The sequence below is a fragment of the Macaca fascicularis genome, chromosome 3 (genome assembly GCF_037993035.2).
Source record: "Macaca fascicularis isolate 582-1 chromosome 3, T2T-MFA8v1.1".
Classification (NCBI taxonomy): domain Eukaryota; kingdom Metazoa; phylum Chordata; class Mammalia; order Primates; family Cercopithecidae; genus Macaca; species Macaca fascicularis.
In genome coordinates, this window is record NC_088377.1 from 82,781,863 (window position 1) to 82,795,443 (window position 13,581).

Below are 13,581 nucleotides of genomic sequence, written 5' to 3' on the forward strand. Positions count from 1 at the left end.
ACTCCAAAGGCTGAGGCAGGAGAATCACTTGAACCCAGGAGGTGGAGGTTACAGTGAACCAAGATCTCGCCATTGTACTCCAGCCTGGGCAACAAGAGTGAAACTCCGTCTCAAAAAAAAGAAAAAAACTCTGTTTTTCCAAGTCTTCTCCTCCTGTATCCTCCTCTCTCCTCTCCCCATCCCTCCCTCTTTTCTGTGACTTTTTACAGTTCTTTTTATTTTTTTCTGCCTCTGCTTCCATCATGTACCGTTGCCATTCCTAAAAATAAAACTTTGTACCCTAAGTTTTTTTTAAACATTGACTTCATTTTCCCCACAATTTTGAATTTTATTTATTGTATTTATTTTCTTGTTGTTGTTGAGATGGAGTTTCGCTTTTGTTGCCCAGGCTGGAGTGCAATGGCATGATCTCGGCTCACTACAACCTCTGCCTCCCAGGTCAAGTGATTCTCTCGCTTCAGCTTCCTGAGTAGCTGACATTACCGGCAAGCACCACCACATCCAGCTACTTCTGTATTTTCAGTAGAGACAGGGTTTTACCATGTTGATCAGGCTGGTCTCGAACTCCTGACCTGAGGTGATCCACCCACCTCAACCTCCCAAAGTGCTGGGATTACTGGCATGAGCCACCGTTCCAGGCCTACAATTTTGAATCTTAAAATAAGCTCCCTGAGCTCTTCCCTGCAGTGGCCGTCACATTCATGGTAGGAGCTAGAGCCAGGAAACTCTCCGCCCCTGTCAGAGGAGCACACCCCACCAGATGAGCGCACCCCACTTGCACCCAGCTCTCTATTCTGAGTCCGGGTTTGGAAGCTCCTTTTTCCCTCCCCGCAAAGGGCTTTCCCTCCTGCTCCATGTCAAGGATGGGAGACGTCTGTGTTGAGAAGCAGCAAAGCAGCATAGCGGCTTCCAACGCCTCACGTCAAAGACCACCTGAGGTAAAGCGATAATTCATGTCTCTCATCACTTTGACTGGAGATGTGAAAAATCTCCACACTCCTATATTTTTCCAAGAGAAAAAGAAAACCCCTCTGAAAACGAAAACTGAGAAGTTTGTTGCTGGAGATGTTATGTGGGTGCATTCTATTGCTGTTTTTAGTCTGTTTTCACTCATCCCAGCTTCTGGGATGCCCCTAGGCAGGCAGCTCAGCTGACTGGACCACACCTCGGTGGGGAGAATGGAGTACGTGTGCTGCTGGGGGAATGATCACAGAATCTAAAAGCAAAAGGCCTGCTCTGAATCTCAGTTCTGCCCTCAGTCACTCAGTGTCCTTAGACAAGCAACTTGACTTTGTTGGGCTTAGTTTCTTAAAGCATAAAGTGAGGATAATCTCAAAATTCTGAGTGATTTTATATATTTAATAATCTGCACATATACATGAGATATATTTAATGTGAGCCTATATACATAATGCATAAATGCAACATTTAGTACTTAGAAAAACTCAGTGAAAAATAACGATTACAACTTTATAAAGTCGTATTTTGACTTTTATAAAGACAAATTCTTTGAAAATGATGAATTCTCACTGTAGAATGATTTGTGCAGTTAAGATTTATGCAGTTAATTTCCTATGACTATATCTTTTAAAAGCTCTAATTAAGACATGGCACAATTCTGAGGTATATATTATAATCTTTCCTTCTGTGCCTTTTTCCTGTCTTCAAGTTCTTCCAGTTGTGGAGTCCACTTTCTATGCTGTGTTCCTGGAGACCGTCCTTCAAGAGCTCTTGGTCCTGTCTAGTCTCTGATGTCTTGGATCCAGTCCCCTCCTCTTCCGTTTTGGAATTCATCTTCAGAGACTTCCTGCAAAAACATCTGTGGGTTCTTAAATGTCTAAAAGAATTTGTTCTGCTACCATACTTGATAGTTTCTCTAATGTATAGAAGGTTAAGATATTCCCTCAGAACTGTTTTCCCTTCTGTCACCCAGGCTGGAGTGCGGTGGCACAATCTCGGCTCACCACAACCTCCAACTCCCAGGTTCAAGCAATTCTCCTGCCTCAGCCTCCTGAGTAGCTGGGATTACAGGCATGCACCACCACACCCAGCTATTTTTTTTTCATATTTTTTTTTTAGTGGAGACAGGGTTTCACAATATTGGTCAGGCTGGTCTTGAACTCCTGACCTTGTGATCTGCCCACCTCGGCCTCCCAAAGTGCTGGGATTACAGGTGTGAGCCACCACAACTGGCCCCCTCAGAACTTTTAAAGCTTTGTTCTTTGCCTTCTAACATTTACAACTGATAATGAAAAATCTGGTGCCAGTAATAGTCTTAATATTTATGAGTGACTTTTTTTGTTCCTGGGAGATTATACCACCTTTTCTTCATTCCTGGTGTTCTGTAATTTCACCCTACAGTGTTAATATGCTGACTAAATAAGTTAAAATGTGGGAAGTACCTGAAACAGTGACTGGATTGTAGTAAACGCTCAATAAATAGATGTTATAGTTATTGTTCCTGGTGGTAAGCATGCTGGTGACAGTGGTGATGGAGGCGGTGGTTATAGTGATAATGATGGTGGTGGTCAGGATGGTGGTGATGGTGGCAGTGGTGATAATGGTAGTGTTGGTGGTGGTGCTGCTGTACTGATGATGATGGTGATAATGGTGATGATTCTAGTGGTGATAGTAGTGGTGGTGTTGGTAGTAGTGATTATGGTGATGGTGGTGGTAGTGATAATGGTAATGGTAGTAATGGTGGTGGTGATAGTGGAGGTGGTTGTGCTGATAGTGAAGGCAAAGGTGGTTATGATGGAGGAGACACTAATTGTGGTGGTAGTGGTGGTAGTGGCAGTGGTGATAATGGTGGTATTGGTGGTGGTGATGATGTTAGTAGTGACAACAGTGATGGTGGTGATGGTAGTGTGGAGTGATGATGGTGATGGTGAAGGTGATGGTGGTTATGATGGTGGAGATGGTGATGGCAGTGATGGTAGTAATTATAGTTCCATTGGTGGTGGTGATAGTTATTGTGGTTGGGGTTGTAGGGGTGGTACTATTGGTGATGGTGATAGTGGTGGTAGTAATGGTGATGATGATATTGGCGATTGTGGTGATGATGGTAGTTATGATCATTGTGGTGACGGTGATGGAGGTAGTAATTGTGATGGTGGTGGTTTTGGTGGTGGTGGTGATGATAGGAGTGGTAGTGGTGATAGTGGTAGTGCTGGTGGTGGCAATGGTAGTGATAGTGGTGATGGTGATGGTGGAGGCAATGGTGGTTAGATGATGGAGATGGTGATTGTGGTCGTGATGGCAGTGGTGATTGTGGTGTTGGTGTTGGTGGTGACAGTAGTGATAGTGGTGGTGGTAATAATGGTGGTGGTATTAGGGGTGTGGTGCTGATGGTGATGATGGTGATGGTGGTGGTGGTAACAGTGGTGATGGCATTGGTGATTGTGATGATACAAGTAATAATGGTTGTGGTAATGGCAGTGGTGGTAGTTATGGTGGTGGTGGTAACAGTGGTGATGGCATTGGTGATTGTGGTGATGATGCAAGTAATGATGGTTGTGGTGACGGTGGTGGTGGTAGTGATGGTGATGGTGGTGATGGTGTGGTTTTGGTAGTGGTAGTGGTTACTTTTTGTTATTTTTGGAAGTGAAACTTCATTCATACAACTTGACAATGAATGTTCATGTGTCTGTCAAAATTGAAATTTTTTTTTGCAATCTATTTAACAATTACACATTGGCAATGGCTCTTTCTTTTTTATTTTTAGAAATCCTGTCAATCAGCTAATACAGTCCTGGACTAATCCTTAGTGTTTTTTGTATTTCTTAATCATATTTTTAATTAATTAAGAATTTTTTCTACATTCCAAATATTCCTTGACTTTATCTGTTAATATTTGTATTAAATTTTATTGTTTTGACAATCAGACACATAATTAATTTCCAAGAGCCCTTCTTATTCTCTGATTGTTACTTTACAATAGCATCCTTTCCTTACTGTATGAATGCAGTTATGGTTGGACCATACTTAAACTTTACAGTAGTTGTTGGTAATTCTTTCCTATTCTGAATTATCTTGGCTCATCTTGTCTGTACAATTTATATTGCAGATTTTTCTCAAGGGTCTGGTGATGCTCAGTAACTGTTTGTATCTAAGAACTAGACAGTCAGACACTTAGTGAGTATCTAAGAACCAGACACTCACTCTGTAGGTGAGCTGTGCTTGTCAATTGGCAAGGTTCATTTTAGGTTGAGTGGGCAAAGAGTGATTGAATTCAAGGGAGTCAAGGAGCTAAAATGAACAGGGCTTGCTCTAGAGTGTCAGCCTCAACAGCAGCTGCTCTGACTTTGCACAGAGGATTAGTTCAGTTTATTTCAAGAAGGATCTTTTGAATTGCCAATGCCTAGGGAATGCATGCTTGGTGGAAAAAGGGGCAGGGTCAACCCTCTGCCCACAAGCTCTTCAATCCCTTCCCTGCTTGAGCTGTGTGCCCTCCTGTCTTCCCACTCCTCTGTTCCTCCAGGGCTCTGCTAGCCAAGTCAACACCTCCACCTCCTGGGTCCCAGCTTGCCCTGGGCACATCCTGGGCTTGTTTCCTCCACCACGCTGCACCAGGCAACACCCTTCCAGTCGTTTTCCATTTTTCAGAAGTGTATTGGAGTTTCATGGCTGAGAGTAACCCAGCCCTCTCTGTTCTCCTCTTATCCTTACCTCCACCTTAAAGAAATTCGGGATGGGTAGTAGTGGATGTGGGTGTTCAGTCCATCGTCCTGAGTCAGATCCATCAAAGAGACATCGTAAAGGCATTTTGGACTGACAGGAAACTCCACCTAAAAATATTCACCTCTGAATGTTGGCTTGATACCTGCGGTCTATGGTGATTTGAGTGATTAATCTAAGACCCTGCCATATATCCGTGCACCTGTTCATGGACTGCCTGATCTCCTTTCCCTGGCACTCAGGAGGTGATCATTCAACACATATGCCAGAGAGAAAGAGGCAAATCATTCACTGGCCCTTAAAAATGGAAGTGACCCACATTGTTTCTGCTACCTTTTAATGGCCAAAGCAACTCGTGCAGCAACATCCAACCTCAAATGGTTTGGGAGAAGTGCAACTTCCCTGGCATCTGGAAGGAGTAAAGCTGGTAAATGTCCATTCTCTTCAGCCAGGTCACTGTGAAGTGATGCAACCTGATATGGTTTGGATGTTTTTCCCTTCAAATTTCATGTTGAAATGTGATCCCCAATGTTGAATGTGGCGCCTGGTGGGAGGTGTTTCAGTCATGGGGGCAGATCCCTCATGAATGGCTTGGTGCCCTCCCCTTGGTAATAAATGAGTTCTTGCTCTGTGAGTTCACATGAGAGCTGATAATTTAAATGAACTTGGTGGCCGGGCGCCGTGGCTCACACCTGTAATCCCAGCACTTTAGGAGGTCGAGGGGGGTGGATCATGAGGTCAGGAGTTCAAGACCAGCCTGACCAATATGGTGAAACCCTGTCTCTACTAAAAATACAAAAATTAGCCAGGTGTGGTGGCGTGCGTGTAGTCCCAGCTACTCCAGAGGCTGAGGCAGGAGAATTGCTTGAACCCGGGAGGCAGAGGTTGCAAAGAGCCGAGATCACACCACTGCACTCCAGCCTGGGAGACAGAGCTAGACTCCATCTCAAAAAAAAAAAAAAAAAAAGAGCCTGGCATCCCTCTTCCTCCCTGTGTCACCACATAACGCACTGGCTCCCCTCACTTTCCACCACGACTTTGAGCTTCCTGAGGCCCTCCCCAAAAGCAGATGCCAGCACCATGCTTCCTGTACAGTCTGCAGAACCATGAGCCAAAATAAACCTCTTTTCTTTATGAATTACTCGGCCTCAGGTATTCCTTTATAGCAAGGCAAACGGACTAACACATAACCTGACTCCATAGCTGACCACAGAAACTCACATCTTCACCCCTCCATCAGTGGGAATGTGGCATCCTTCTGCCATGACCCAATCTTCAGAGCACCAGCCAGCTTCTCACCTTTAGATGTTTTCTGGTGGAAATCAGGTATGGGATCTTGATGGCTCTGAATGCCTGGGTGGCATGTGCAGCTCTCCCAGTGACTCTCCAAAACCACTGCTTACTCAACTGGCAGCTTGAGATTGTGGAGAAGTACCTGATCACTTCCCTACAGAGGGAGCTAGAATGCACAGTACACGAACATTCTCTCCAAAAAAGGTCTCCACCAATATCTTCTGCATTCCTTATGTATCCTGGAGGAGGGTTAAGAGTTAAGAGTCTCCAAACAGGTTTCACAATACAGAGTCTTTTACCTACAGCTTTGAGCCTTTGGGCATTTCTGGATGTCAAGGCAACAGAAAAGGTCTTATTTAATGTCCTATTATACTTAGAATCTCAGGGAGAAGGGATCAGAATCTCCAACTTCTCTCTTGCAGGAGGTTTCTATTAGGTTGGTGCAAAAGTAATTGTGGTTTTGTATAACTTTTAATGGCAAAAATGCAATTACTTTTGCGCCAACCTAACAGAATTTTAATACTTTTAAATCTTTGAATACTATCATCTCCTTCACCAAGCAAATTCCAGACTTAACATAACAGTTCTCTTCCCTAAGTAACATATATACATATGCATATAGACATAAATTTTAAAACCTCACCTCGTCCGATATCTGACCCACCTCATTAATATTAAGAACATTGCTCTGGTGGTCATTTTTGAAGATGGATTCGCAGAAGACAATCTGGATGCAAATGGTCCAAAAAGGAAGATTGAAATGATTCTGCTCAAGACCGGGCCTGCACAGTAGCTCACGCCTGTAATTCCAGCACTTTGGGAGGCTGAGGCAGGCAGATCACCTTAGGTCAGGAGTTTGAGACCAGCCTAGCCAATATGGTGAAACTACGTCTCTACTAAAAATACAAAAACAAATTAGCTGCACTTGGTGGTGGGCACCTGTAATCCCAGCTACTTAGGACTCTGAGGCAGGAGAATTGCTTGAACCCAGGAGGAGGAGGTTGCAGTGAGGCTGCAGTGCAAATCGTTACACTGTACTCCAGCCTGGATGACAGAGCAAGATTCTCCGTCTCAAAAAAAAAAAAAAAAAATTCCTTGTCAGAGAACATGAGGGTCTGAGTTATGTGAGAGAAGTGAAAGCAATAGAGAAGCTCTGGAGAAAAGGCAGGATGGCCAAGATTTATTGGTCCTTCTCATTTTATGTGAAAATTGCAACTTTGTAAAAATGCATGGGTAAAAGCTAGAAGTTAATCATCAAACTGAGAAAACCCATTATGTTGAACATTGACAGCATTCTGAGTACCCCACATACATCTGAAAGTCTTATAGGTTGTTGGAGAACAAGCAGGGAGAAGCGTTTTTTAGGGGTTAAAGAAAAGAATCTATTTAAAGTAAACAAAAGGGGTTCCTAGTCTCAGACAGCAGAGCCAAGCAGTTTACTATTCTTGACTAATGTATCTGGTTCTAAGTTTTTTGGCATTTAACGGTAAAGGAGACCTCAGGTTACACTGATTTAAATTTTTGACAACAGAAAACAGATGCCTCCAACTGCAGAGACTAAATATTTCCTGAAGTGGAACATACACAGGAATTTATTGCATGGCTCCTTATGGTAGACAATAAATTCCATCATGATTTTTATGAAATATTGTTAAACTTCTTAGCACAAAACTCCATATGTGCAGAGGATGCGCCAGTGAATTCAACTCAGTGGTTGTCCTTAGTGAGAGACTCGGCTATCTGAAGTCTGACATGTGGGATAAATCTTAGAGAGCCCATGGAGGGAGAGGCAACATCCTCACTAACCCGGGGCGCTCACATTCAGCACCAGAGGCCAGCTCAGACTCAGACAGGAAAGGTTGAAGTCTGTGCAAAGGGCTTTCTTTATTCATCACGTTAAGAAGTTTGAACCTTTCCTAGATGAGTTAGAGAGCCACCGAACCATTTTATTTATTTATTGAGACAGAGTTTCACTCTGTTGCACAGGCTGGAGTGCAGTGGCGTGATCTCAGCTCACCGCAACCTCCCGGGTTCAAGTGATTCTCCTGCCTCAACCTCCCCAGTAGGTCATTTTTGTATTTTTAGTAGAAACAAGATTTTGCCATGTTGGCCAGGCTGGTCTCGAACTCCTGAACTCAGGTGATCTGCCCGCCTCAGCCTCCTAAAGTGCTGGAATTACAGGTGTGAGCCACCATCCCCGACCCATCAAACCATTTTAATTAAAGAAAAGATAAGATCAGAATGCTAGGCCTGGTGCGATGGCTCACACCCATAATCCCAGGATTTTGGGAGGCCGAGGTGGGCAGATCACCTGAGACCAGGACTTTGAGACCAGCCTGGCCAACATGGCAAAACCTCATCTCTACTAAATATACACCATGCCAGGCATGGTGGCAGCCGCCTGTAATCCCAGCTCCTCAGGAGGCTGAGGCAGGAAAATTGCTTGAACCTGGAAGGTGGAGGTTGTAGTGAGCTGAGATTGCGCCACTGCACTCCAGCCTGGGTGACAGAGTGAGACTCCATGTCAGAAAATAAATAAATAATTGTTGTAGAAGGATCTCTGGTTGTATTGCAACTATTAACTGGGGAGAGAAGGAGAACTCTATAGGGAGAGAAACCAGTTAAGCAGCTAGTTTTAAAGATGAAGTAAGTGGTAGTGAGAACAGTCTGAACTAAAGCCTAGGGCTGATAAAGAAAGCTGGAAGGATTTGAGTGGAATTCAAGAAATCAGGTCAACAGAACAGAAAGTAGTGACTAATTGAATGAGTCTACAATGGAGTCCAAATAGACAAAGATAACTAAGTACTCTAGTCTAGGTGACTGGGTGAAGTGTGTATCCCGCAGTTGACACAGAGTGAATGCATGGATGTGGAGTTACCGTGCAAGGGTAGAGTAGTTCATCCAGTGAAGTAATGGTGAAACATGGAGATGCTCAGCATAGGAGCCTAAGGTCACGGAAAGAGACTGGGCTGGAAACAAACAAACTGCAGTGCATTCATGGTTCATAGGGGATGGTGGCCACCTTGAGAGCTGGGGCCATCCTGGGCCTACATGAAGAATGAGAATAGCTGGGAGGTAGGAGGGGGAATCAGCCCAGGACCAACGGTCCTGGAGTAAAAGCCCAAAGAAGAGCTATCAGACAAGCAGGCGACGTCCCAGGTAAGGCTGAGGTCCCCAATGTCACAAAGACTACAGTGTCAGAAGAGGTAAAGACATTCCCAACACCTCAAATGAGGACTAAGAAGTTGGTAGTGTGTCCTTCCAAGGACAGATACCCAGTGGGTTTCCAGATCTAGCCAGTGGAAGAGATTTGGTACGTGCCTCAGAGAATCGGGCTTTTGGGCCTTCCACTGGACTGTCTCTTCCCAGTCACATCTTCCCGAACTTTATCACCTCAGACGTAGCTTCTCCCAACTTCTATCTCTCCCTTCTGCCAAAATTAATCTTTCCACTTTCTTTTCTTTTCTTTTTTTTAGATATAGTCTCGTTCTGTCTCCCAGGCTGGAGTGCAGTGGCACGATCTCGGCTCACTGCAAGCTCCACCTCCCAGGTTCACACCATTCTCCTGCCTCAGCCTCCCGAGTAGCTGGGACTACAGGCGCCCGCCACCATGCCCGGCTAATTTTTTGTATTTTTTAGTAGAGATGGGTTTCACTGTGTTAGCCAGGATAGTCTTGGTCTCTTGACCTTGTGATCCACCTGCCTCAGCCTCCCAAAGTGCTGGGATTACAGGCGTGAGCCACCGTGCCCGACCAGTCTTTCCACTTTCCAAATAATAATTCTACAGTCAGGGAAAAATCAGTTAAGCTGAGAAGCAGAAACTTATTTTAATTCATTAGTTCTTTTAAATGGCTCATTAAAAATATTCCAATGACTTTATGTTTAAATGATTTCATTTAAAAAGAAACTATGAGATGTTAAAGTCTTCAAAATTTGAAAGAAAGGGGAAAATCATATTTTTAGACTCAAGGACAAAATGTTCCTTGTCTACTTCTACTTATGAGCTTCCTGTAATGAAATGTTAAAAATATCCAAAGAGAAATAACTGCAAAATAGCACTCCTTCCAGTAACCTTCACCCTGATTTTTTTTTTTTTTAAATAAGAACCAGCATTGTGGAGTTTCTAAAAGTCATAAATTACTTTGGCATTTTTTAGTAATACAGTAACCATATGTTTAATATGAACAAACCATGACTAAAAATTATATGTTGCTCTTGGAAAAGTTAAATTTTCTGCTTGTGTCTAACATAAGCCAGTGCATCTTTTTAAATATAAGATCAAAAAACGTCATATTTAATGGTCAAAAAGTACACATCAAAGACACAGGTTAAAAAAATCATATCATTTGTCTTAAAAATATTCCACACTTGGCCAGGCACAGTGGCTGCCTGTGTTGAGGCAGGAGAATGGTGGGAACCTGGGAGGCGGAGCTTGCAGTGAGCTGAGATCGCACGGCTGCACTCCCCCCTGGGTGACAGAGCAAGACTCTGTCTCAAAAAAAAAAAAAAAAAGAAAGAAAGAAATTCCACACTTAACAGCTCTGTATAATCTAAATTGGATTCAAAGAAAGCCAGTGAATTATCAAGCGTTTTCTGGTGGTACATAGAAAGCAAAGGCCAGCTGTGTCCATCTGGCCCACAGGCCCAGATCTGCTCGGGAAACCTCACAACGGGGGGCTGCAGTCCTGACCATCCTGAATTCCGCGGTATCGCAATCCCGGAGCATTCACACGTTTTAAAAGTCGCTCTCTCCAAATGGGTCACTGTAAGAAATGATGGATGACTCATGAGTTATTTGGTAGCACACATTTTAAAAATGTCTTTTAAGGTAAAGTAACAGAGAGAGAAGTTGACGGTTTTCTTAAATGAAAATAAGATTTTAAATAGATTACACAATCCTCTAGATTAGAGTAGTTTGAAGCACATGAATAGCAAGGTGAATGCCCTTAGCTAACATTTAATCAGACAACTCTGACAAGCAGCTCTTTCAGCAGTCTTCTACAGTTATCATTTAATAGAAGGAAATGAACATTTGTTAAAATGTTTATTTTGTACCAGAAATCTGTCTGATTGCTTATTTAATTCTTATAACAACTCTATAAGGAAGGGATTATTATTATTATTATTATTATTATTATTATTATTATTTTAAGGCAGAGTTTCACTCTGTCTCCCAGGCTGCAGTGCAGTGGCATGATCTCAGCTCACTGCAACTTCTGCCACCTGGATTCAAGTGATTCTCCTGCCTCAGCCTCCCGAGTAGCTGGGTTTACAGGCATGCACCACCACGCCCGGCTAATTTTTGTATTTTTAGTAGAGAGGAGTTTCACCACGTTAGCCAGGCTGGTCTCAAACTCCCAACCTCAGGTGATCCACCCATCTCGGCCTCCCAAAATGCTGGGACTATGGGCATGAGCCACCACGCCCAGCCCAAGGATTATTATCGTTATTTTACAAATGAAAAACAAGATGCAGAGTCAAAGTAGTCTGTCTATGCTCACTAAAATAATTTAGCCATCTAAAATAACTCATTATAGAGGTAACATGTATAAACTGACAAATAACTAATATATAATTGATAACGAATAGAACTATATGGAACTATATATATTATATACTGTTAAGTTACTAATGTATAGCTATACTATATAATACATATTTAATGAGATATACGTAATTATATAACTAATTACACTCATAATAAATAGAGCTGCTAGACACTTTTTTTTTTGAGACAGAGTCTCGCTCTGTCATCCAGGCTAGAGTGCAGTGATGGATCTCAGCTCACTGCAACCTCCACCTCCCTAGTTCAAGTGATTCTCCTGCCTCAGTCTCCCAAGTAGCTGGGATTACAGGTATGTGCCACCACAGTAGCTAATTTTATTTTATTTTATTTTTTGTATTTTTAGTAGAGACGGGGTTTTGCCATGTTGTCCTGGCTGGTCTCAAATTCCCGACCTCAAATGATCCACCCACATCGGCCTCCCAAAGTGCTGGGATTGCAGGAGTGAGCCGTCGCCCCCTGCCCCTCTACAAACAATACTAAATGTCTACTATATGTCAGTTATTTTCTGCATGCACCAAATGAGAAACTCTCAGAAACCTTCCAGATATCTGACAATGCTGGGGAGAATGAGGAGCATCTGGAACATAAATGGTGCAGCCATTTGAAAGACAGTTCAGCATTATCTTCTTTGGATACCTGTTGACACAATGCTTCTCATCCAAGGCCTGCACATGAGAAGTCCAGGCACACAGGCCACAGGAACCAACGTAGCATTCTGTGTAGAAGTCCAACACTGGAAAGAACCCAAGTGTTCCCTCGGCAGTAAATTCATAAACAGAAAGTAGCTTATTCCTGGAAAGTCATACTCTACAGTCACGAGGATGAATGAACTACATTCAACAACGTTGATAAGTTCATCTTCCAAACAAAACTGAGCAAAACACCCCAGAAACAAAGGCATATAAGTGGGAGAGTTCTATTCATACACAGTTCAAAAATAAGCTAAACTAAACTTTTAGGGACACATATGTAGATGGTAAACCACAAAGAAACGCAAGAGGATGTGTCCTCAAAATCAGGATGGCGGTTACTGCTAGAGTCAAGGTGGGGGACTCAGAAGAAACTATCTCAGGGGGTCCTTAGTGTCACTGACAGCTTCATGGGATTTACATGATAATTATTTGTTAACCTGCGCATCTTATATTTATGCATTCTAAATACTGTATTTCACAATAAAAATATTGACAAAACACTAATCCCGCCCCATTCAAACATATATAGATATTTGACATATATATAAATATGTACATAATATGTATGTAAATACACATATATCATGTTTGTATTCAGTAATTATTTGCGGATATAGATAGTATATATGATTTTGCTTTCTATTCTTTGATTTCAGTAGTTTCCAAATTTTCCACAATGAACAATTGATGTTACATTAACCAAAAAGTCATTTCTACAAATGAAGAGAAATGAGCCTACCTTGGACTTGTGGGGCTGGCCATGGCTCTCAGGCTGGGCGTTGAGGCAGGCAGGCCAGGCTTCCGGGGAGGGATTTATGACTGTGCCGGGACTAATGAAACCACCACGCCTCACTCTCAGCCCAGGACAAGCCTTTGTGTCCTGGGTCAGCTGAGGAATGTTCCCTCTGTTTTGACAACCATGAGAGCCAGGCAGGCAGAGGGGGCACCCTGGGGGCACAGGAACAGAGCTCCTTTGTGCGCCCCCTGCCCGGCACTGTGAGGCCCTTTTCATCTCCCCACTTTTCTGACTGTTTGGAATCCTCTTAGAACGATGCCTTGATCCAGCCACAGCCTTGTGGCATCCCATACACCTCTTGCTTCCCTTTCACAGGCTCACTGGCCTCAAGATCGGGCACATGGGATCGGGCCCCTTCCCAGCTCTAAGACCCTATGGTTCCTTTACTACTCTGAGGGAAGCCTAAGGTTAGGCCTCCCAGACAATGAGGACAGAAGACAAGACACAGCTTTTCTCCACCATGAACACGTGTTTTTAAAAGCAGTGCCAGGCTGGGCACGGTGGCTCACACCTGTAATCTCAGCACTTTGGGAGGCCGAGGTGGGTGGATCACCTGA

At 43.3% G+C, this 13,581-nt stretch overlaps 2 long non-coding RNA genes across 2 annotated transcripts; both read right to left on the reverse strand.

The window, feature by feature from the left end:
* Positions 1-1,338: 1,338 nt before the first annotated feature.
* LOC135969890 (uncharacterized) lies at positions 1,339-7,277 on the reverse strand. The gene is made up of 3 exons (XR_010585246.1): positions 6,635-7,277; positions 5,977-6,209; positions 1,339-1,807 (listed from the first exon to the last, which is right to left on the reverse strand). It is a non-coding gene; the product is annotated as an uncharacterized lncRNA (long non-coding RNA).
* Positions 7,278-10,118: 2,841 nt separating this feature from the next.
* LOC123572253 (uncharacterized) lies at positions 10,119-13,018 on the reverse strand. The gene is made up of 2 exons (XR_006696632.2): positions 12,968-13,018; positions 10,119-10,733 (listed from the first exon to the last, which is right to left on the reverse strand). It is a non-coding gene; the product is annotated as an uncharacterized lncRNA (long non-coding RNA).
* Between the last annotated feature and the right edge of the window lie 563 nt (positions 13,019-13,581).